The following is a 9,163-nucleotide window of genomic DNA, read 5'->3' as shown; positions in this document are numbered from 1 at the left end:
GTCCACAGCCTCTGAGAACACCACACCACTCAGGGCCAGCCAGGCATGGTCTCAAAAGAGAAACACTTAGTGTTAGAATTTGAAAAAAATGCAGGAGTCAGAAGTTTTTCCGAAAAGGCATGGTTGGGAGAGGGGGCAAGTTTTGTATTCCCTTGTCTGAGCACCTTGCTTGCTCTTCTAACAAAAATAAAAATAAAAATAGAAAATCCACAAAAACAAAGCATTAACATGATCTTATCCCCCATTTGTCTGGTTAAACAGACTAAAATCAAAACAGGGTACTTAGGGAGTTAAAAAAATCCATTTGAAAATTTAAAGGGAAAACAGCCAATACTTAGCAGTACTTTGGAATTTAAAGGGACAGGGTAGGGGAAATTTTTTACCCAACCTGAAGATCATAAGATTGAGGTTCAGCTTTGCTTTTCATGGCTGGCCAAACTGTGATGTTTAAAATCTAAATGTGGGTCTTAACCTGCCCCCCCACACTTTTTTTTGGGGGGGGAAACTGGCTAAAATCACTGATAAATTCAGCAAGAGTTTAGGATACTAAGGATTTATTAAAGTATATTAGAAGTTAGTGAAGAGAGAGTTGATAAAGCAAGAGAGAAACCCTTGCTTTTCCTAGCAGTCCACATGAAATCCCTCACCCAAAGTTCTGGATGGAAACGGGGGCCCAGCTGTTCTCTGTCTCCCACCACCAAGCTAGTTCTGGACCAAAAGAGGCCAATTCCGCTCGCCTTCCTATTTCCTGTCTCCCTCCAAAAAAGTGGAGGTCCTTCAAGCTGATTGGTTGAGGGTTGTCTCCTGCTGATATCAGTAGTCCACAGCCTCTGAGAACAACACCCCACTCAGGGCCAGGAAGGCATGGTCTCAATTAATCATTCTTAAGTAGCTACTCAGTCTCACCCAATTCAAACAGTTCTAAATCAGTCTTCAGGTGGGGCCCCTGGGCATCTGCAAAATCCCATTTTTTTATCACAGTACTCACAATACTTATGAATATATGTATTATGTATGTGTATATATTTGTATATATATGGATGTATGCATATATGTAGGTATTATATATATATGTATGTGTGTGTGTATATATATATATATACATATATACATATAAATATAGACATGCACATATACACATATAACTACATACAAGAATATATCCATGTGGGTAAATGTGAAAATATGCATATCTGTACTCTATGTATTTATGTAGTTATACATAAATACATAAACTTGTATACATACATACATGTCCTTGAGTCTGAGGCTTTCTCCTGATATTAAGAACTTGACTTATACTCTGAAATATCTTATTTCTCTAATTACCCTGACAGAAATGATCTGATAATTTTGGCATTTGTCTTTCCCTCAAGAGTAACCACCAGTTCATCCCAGAAGTGCATAGTTTAAAAATATGCAAAATGTGAACAATTTAATCTACAAATCATTTTAAAAATATGAGATTACCATATGACACCATAAAAAGCAATGATATATTCTGTGATTTTTAACCCCTCTGATTAGTATGGGTTTTGTGATTTTTAGAATTATTGTATGTAATCCTCCAGTTAGTACTGCATAAAAACTTGTTTTGAACTGTCTTGGTACTTAAAATTTGTTTCCCTTTCTCTCCAATTAGAAGAGTGATTAAATTTTGCTTATTATAAACATTTTGAGTGAGAAAAGAAAAAGTGGAAGCACCTCTCGTAGACTGCTTTTAATTAGTGCCACAAAGAGAAGAGCAGAAAAGATAACTGTAGTTATTAAGAAGGAATGAATGAAGGTTTTTTGAAAACTAATTTCAGATATATAATTAACACAAAAAATAAGACCAAAAGTAAATTCAAAATAGATAACTAGTTATATTATAGGTGTGGTTCTCAAAAGAATTGTGAGTAATTAACAACCATATGAGAAGAGCAAGATGGAACAGTGAGTAAAGTGTTAGCCCTAGAGTCAAGAAGACCTGAGTTCAAATCTGGATTCAGATGCTTACTAGCAGTGTGACCCTGGGAAGTAATTTTAGTCCTATTTGGTTCAGTTTTCTAATCTGTAAAATGAGCCAAGAAAACTCCAAATGATGTCATGAAGAGTTAAAAAACTGAAATGACTACATAACAACAACAATCTAATGAGTGTTCCAAATTACCAATAAGAGAAATACGAATCAAAATAACTCTGAGATTTCATCTCCTACCCAGAAAATTGGTAAAGACAAAAAATGTGAATAGTCCAGTTTGAAAGAGTTTTAATAAAAAGTACCTACTGTTGCTGGATCTTTAGATTGTTGCTATTGTCTTGATAAACAATTTGGATTTTTTTTCAAGAAAGTAAATAATATCTACATAATGTTTGACCCAAAGTTTCCATGCCTAGGCATATTCTAAGGAGGTCAAGGAGAAAAATAAACATTTTATATATGCCAAAACATTTATAGTAGCATTATTTATAGTAGGAAATAATTGGAAATAGCAAATGCACAACAATTAAAAATAGTAAAATAAATTATGGTGCATGAGTAAATGTAAAGGAATATCACGGTTATAAGAAACAGTGACTGTAGAGAAGCATGGGTAGATTTACATTAACAGATTCAATGTGAAGTAGGCAGAACTAGATAAAAATTATAAAAGGATAATATATATATATATATATATATATATATATATATATATTGTGGGGCAATGGGGGTTAAGTGATTTGCCCAGAGTCACACAGCTAGTAAGTGTTAAGTGTCTGAGGCCGGATTTGAACTCAGGTACTCCTGAATCCAGGGCCAGTGCTTGATCCACTGCGCCACCTATCTGCCCCCTGAATACTATCATTTTTAAAGAAAAAACACAATTGAAATTGAATCTTGTAAATGATAATAAGCAAATCTGGCTCCAAAGAAAACATATGGGAAGCACACCATCATCTTCTTCATAGGGAGGAGGAAGATGTTCTTTAGCCATGTGGAATACCTCAGATAGTATCATGTTTTTGATATGTTTATTACCACTTCTTAATTGTTTTTCATTTCTTAATTCAATTTATGTTCTAATCGAGAACTCCCTCAGAAATTTCCTAAAATATCTTTACTTTTACCCATGATTACACACACACACACAGAGCATATATATTCATGTGTGTATATGTATAGAAGGATAGTGTATGTATGCACATATACATGTATATGTACTCCTTGTGTACATACCACACACACATATATACGCCACACTGGGCTGAGCTTTGCTGAGGTGAGCTGCCAGCTGGGATGAGTAGTGCTGAGCCCCACTCCCCTTTCACCCAGGTGAGACAGAGTTTGTCTGAAATCTTCTAAATTATCTCATGTAGCAGGATTTTGTCTCTCTTTTTGTAGCTTCTGTAGGTCCAGAATCTGTTTAGAGGCTTGATTTAATGTTGTTTTTGAGGGAAATATGGGAAAGCTCAAGAAGGTTCCTAGCTTCTCGCTGCCATCTTGGCTCTGCCCCCAAAGTCTAAACTCTTGCTAAAGCTTCTAATTTAATGGCAACCATTCATTAGATATTTTAGACAAGTATAGCTAGAATTTTAGCCCCTTACAGGGCATAGCTCCAAATTGCTCTCCAGAATTATTGGATCAGTTCACAACTCTACCAACTATGTGTTAGTTTGCATGTTTTCCCACATCCCCTCCAACATTTATCATTGTCAGGTGGTATCTCAGAGTTGCTTTAATGTGCATTTCTCCAATCAGTAGTGATTTGGGGATTTTTTTTTCATATGACTATTGATAAATTTGACATTTTTTGTCTGTGTAACGATTGGAATAATGCCACCTGCTGGAGACTTACTGTAGAAGAGTTCCGCCCATGAAGCAAAGGTCTTTGAGGGCAAGACCAGGAGTCTTTTCTTTGGTGTCAGGAAGTGACGCGGGCTAGTGGGGGAGGAAGGAAGAGACTGGCGCTCAGTCTCACGCTCTTTCCTTTGGACTCTGGTGGAGAGCGGAGCTAGAAATGTGCTCTCCCTTTAATAGATAGGAATCTAGGCCTTTTTCTTCTCTCTTTACCAAACTCTTATTCTCCTTAATAAATGCTTAAAAGTCTAACTCTTGCTAAAGCTTATAATTTATTGGCGACCACTCATTGGATATTTTAGACAGACTAGCTAGAATTTTAACCCTTAACATCTGAAAACTTCTAGTTCATAAATTTTGACCAATTATCAATTGGGGAATGGCTTCTATTCTATAACTTTGAGATAATTCTCTATATATGTGAATAAATGAGGTCTTTTACAGAGATACATCCTATATAATTTCCCCCACACCCCTTATGTTTTGCTTTTAATTTTGATTGAATTAGGTTTTTTTATGAGTATGCAAAAACTTTTAAATTTCACATAATCAAAATTTTCTATTTTACATTTTGTAGTGCTTTCTCTATCTTGTTTGGTCCTATATTCTTCCCTTCTATATAGGTCTGAGAGGTAAACTATTCCCTGCTTTTCTAGTTTGCTTATTATATGACCATTTAGGCGTAAATATTGTACCTATTTTGACTTTATCTTGGTATACAGTGTGAGATATTGCTCTATACCTAGTTTCTGTCATAATGTTTTACAGTTTTCCCAGTAGTTTTTTTCAAACAATATTTTTGGTCCAAAACTTCCAATTGTTAGGTTTATGAAACACTCAATTACTATGGTCATTTACTAAAATGTGTTATGTTTCTAAACTATTCCACTGATCCACCACTCTTTCTCTTAGTCAGTACCAGATTGCTTTGATAATTACTACAGTATAATACAGTTTGAGATCTAATATAGCTAGACTACCTTTGTTGGCTTTTAAAAAATTGATTTCCAGGGGACAGCAAGATGGTGCAGTCGATAGAGCACTGGCCATGGAGTCAGGAGTACTGGAGTTCAAATCCGGCCTCAGACACTTGACACTTACTAGCTGTGTGACCTTGGGCAAGTCACTTAACCCTCATTGCCCTGCAAAAAACAGTTTAAAAAAGAAGAAAAGAAAAAAGAAAACATTTAAAAAAATTATTCCCTTGATATCTTGAGTTTTGGTTCTTCCAGATGAATTTTTAATTTTTTTCTAGCTTGATAAATAATTTTTCATAGTTTGATTGGTATGATATTGTCATTATTATTATACTTACTTGGCCTACCCATGAGCAATTTATATTTTTCCAGTTGTTTAGATCTGACTTTATTTGTGTGAGAAGTGTTTTGTAATTGTGTTTATGATTCCTGAGTTTTTCTTGGGAGGTAGACTCTAAAATATTTTTTTATTGTCTATAGTTATTTTATTTTTGCAGGTTTTACAGGTTTATTTGCAAATTGATGCAAAATAAACTGAATAGAAATTAAAATATTGTTTAAGGAACATTATAAAGTAACACATTTTTGGTATTACATGCCTTATATGATCTGTTTCAAACCATACAGATACACATCTTTACATGTGTCACCGTTATAAGACAATAAACAAATTTTAACAGCTAAAACATTTTAAAAATGCACTGAGCTTATGAAGGCTCAAACAAAACTTGTAATGTTCTGTACATGCTCCTGTCAAATGAAGGGCTACTTCCTGTACATCACTCCTCTTGAAGGCCGATGATCTATTTCCTTTCATTTGACCTAGAGAGACTATGAGACCTGGAAAAGAAGGCTTATGATTTCTCTCCCGTGACAGTGATCTCTCTCTTCTTCTATCTCTTGAAAGGGACCTGCTCCTGCTTCGAGAAAAGCTTCTTCTTCATGGTGATCTGCGGCGGGGTGGAGGACTTCTTCTCCGATAATCATCCCTTGGACGAGGACCCCAAGAAGGGGGTGGACCACGATTACGACTTCTTTTCTCCCCATTCGAGAGTTCCACCCGTCCCCGACAGCCACAAAGTGTCCTTCCATCTAGTTCTCTAACAGCATCAGCTGCATCTCTGGGATCTTCAAATTCAACAAATGCGAAGCCGGGAGGATTTCTTGCAACCCACACACTCTGGAGCGGTTCATAATATCCAAAAGCTCGCTCCAATTCAGTTTTGTTGCCATTGTTACCAAGGTTACCTACATAAACCTTACAATGGAGCGGACAAGAGTCACGATGCATCTCGGGTGCTGTGGCTTAACAGGCGGGGATCCAACTCCCACCGCTTAATTGGGTTTTTCCCGCTCCTCCCGGCTCCGTCCCCGCGCAGCTGTTGCGCTACTCCACAAAATGGCCTATAGTTATTTTAAATTGAATATCTCTTTCTATCTCTTGGTTCTGGACTTTGCTGGTAATATATAGAAATGCTGATGATTTATGTGGTTTTATTTTGCATCCTGCAACTTTGCTAATGTTTTTTTTTTCAACTAGTTGTCTAGTTGATTTTCTACAATTCTCTAACTATGCCATGGTATCATATGCAAAGAATAATAGCTTTGTTTCCTTATTATATATTCTAATTCCTTTAATTTCTTTTTTCCTCCTCATTGCTATAGCTAGAATTTCTAGTACAATATTGAATAATAGCAGTGATAATGGGCATTCTTGCTTCACTCCTGATCTTATTGGAGAGGCTTCTAGCTTATTTCCATAACAGATAATGCTTGCTGTTGGTTTTAGTTAGATGATATTCATCATTTTAAGGTAAGCTCCATTTATTCCTATGTTCTCTAGTGTTTTTAATAGGAATGGGTGCTTCTTTTTGTCAAAGACTTTTTCTGTATCTACTGACATAATATTATTTTTGTTGGTTTTGTTATTGATATGGTCATTTATGCTGATAGTTTTCCTAATATTGAACCAGCCCTGCATTGCTAGTATAAATTCCATCTGGTTATAGGGTATGATCCTTGTGATATATTGCTGTAATCTCCTTGCTAGTATTTTATTTCAAATTTATGCATCAATATTCAGTAGAAAACTTTATCTATAGTTTCCTCTTTTCATTTTCAGCACCATATTTTTGTCATAAAAGGAGTTTGTTAGAACTCTATTCTTTTCAAATAGTTTATATAATATTGGACTTAATTGTTCTTTGAAAATTCAATAGAATTCATTTGTGAATCCATCTAGCCCTGGGGACTTTATCCTAGGGAGTTCACTAATGACTTGTTCAATTTATTTTTTTCTGGGATCAGGTTATGTAAGTATTCTCTTTCACTTATGTTAATCTGGGTAATTTATATTTTTGTAAATATTTATCTCATTTAGATTTTGAGATTTAATGGCACATAACTGGGCAAAATAGCTGTTAATAATTATTTTAGTTTCTTATTCTTTGCTGATGCTTTCACCCCTTTCATTTTTGATACTGGTAATTTGGTTTCCTTTCCTTTTTTAAATCAAATTAACTAATCTTTTATCTATTTCATTGTATTTTTTCCTACAAGCAGCTTCTAGTTTTATTTATTAGTTCAATTATTTTCTGACATAATTATTATTAATCTTTTCTTTGATTTTCATGATTACCAATTTGGTGTTTTCATTTGTTCTTTTTCTAGTTTTTGTTTAAATACTCAATTTATTGATTTGCTTTTCTCTATTTTATTGAGATATAAAATATAGAGATCTAAAATTCCCCCTACTTACTGCTTTGGTTACATTCCATAAGTTTTGGTATGTTGTTTATCTTTTTGATGAAATCATAGGTTGTTTCTATGATTTATTTTTTGACCCATTTATTCTTTTGGAGTAAATTATTTAGTTTTTAATTAAATTAAAATTTTTGCTTCCATGTCTTCATTTTTGGATGTGATTTTTACTTAATTATATTCTGAAAATAATGCATTTAATATTTCTGCTTTTCGCATTTAGTTGTGGGTTTTTCATGCCCTAAAACATGGTCACTTTTTGCATAGGTTCCATGAACTGCTGAGAAAAATATATATATATATATTTATTTATATTATATTATATTTATATATATATTTATTTATATATATATATATATTTTTTTTTTCTTTTCGTTTCCCTTGAATTTTCTCGAGAGATTTATCTTATCTAAAGTTTCTAGATTTTTTTCACTTCCTTAACTTCTTTGTTTTTTATTTTTTGAGTAGATTTAATTTTTGGAGAGGGGAAATGTGAGGTCCTTCACTAGTATAGTATTATTTTCGATTTCTTCCTATAATTTAACATCTTCAAAAATATAGATATTTTATCATTTGGTGCTATATATTTAGTATTGACATTTTTTCATTGTCTATAGTAGTTTTTAGCAAGATATAGATTTCTAACTTATCTCTTAATGAGATCTATTTTTCAACTTTTTCTTTTTCTGAGATCATTGTGGATACCCTTGACCCTTTGTAAAAAATTTCAGATGAAACAGAATAGATTCTGCACCAGACCCTTACCTTTATGTTGTGTGTGTGTGCGTGTGTGTGTGTGTGTGTGTGTGTGTCTGTGTTTCAAACATGTTTCTTCTAAATAGCATATTATAGGATTCTGGTTTTAAATCCATTCTGCTATTCACTTCTATTTTATGGATGAGTTACAGATTTCTATATCCAAACTGAGTGTGTGTATTATTCCATCTTAGAGCCAATTCTGATGAAAGTTAGGTTCAAACTTTGCCCAGCCCCTTCTTTTCCATTGTAAAATGTTTTTCATACCTCTTTTATGTAAGAAAATTTATCCCATTTTATTTTCCCCTTCCCTCTTCTCAACTTTTCTCAACTTTTGTTTATTTATCTGTTTTTTTTTATATTCTCATTTTCACTTCATATCTGCATCCCTTGTCTAAGTACCCTCCTTCTAATTGCCCTCATAACAATAATGTTTCTAAGGGTTACACATATTGTCTTGCCATATAGGAATATAAAGAGCTTAATAGTATTGAATCTCTTATTTTTTCCTCTTTCTTGTTCTTTTTTATATTTTATGTATTTCTGAGACTTGTATTTGAAGATCAAACTGTTTTAATTTAACTCACACTCATTTAATTAGAAGTGTTTAAAGGTGCTCTATTTCATGAAATATCCATTTTTACCAACCCAAATATGGATAACAACACATTTTATAGTGGCAAAGGGCTCAGAATGAAGCAGTTGAGTGAGAATTACTGATAGAAATATAGTGAGAGATGAAGGTGATATGAAAATAAAAGATATTAAACATTTTAATAGCCAAGGCAAGATATTAAAAATGACTATTGAAAAAAGTAATCAATATGAATTTAAATAGGATGATGATCTA

General features: G+C 33.6%; 1 pseudogene; it reads right to left on the bottom strand.

Annotated features, from left to right (window-relative positions):
- Positions 1-5,459: 5,459 nt before the first annotated feature.
- LOC122743012 lies at positions 5,460-6,185 on the bottom strand (annotated as a pseudogene).
- Between the last annotated feature and the right edge of the window lie 2,978 nt (positions 6,186-9,163).

The sequence above is a fragment of the Dromiciops gliroides genome, chromosome 2 (assembly GCF_019393635.1).
Source record: "Dromiciops gliroides isolate mDroGli1 chromosome 2, mDroGli1.pri, whole genome shotgun sequence".
Taxonomy (NCBI): Eukaryota; Metazoa; Chordata; class Mammalia; order Microbiotheria; family Microbiotheriidae; genus Dromiciops; species Dromiciops gliroides.
Note: the sequence above shows the minus strand (reverse complement) of the source record. Positions and strands in the feature narration are given on the sequence as shown.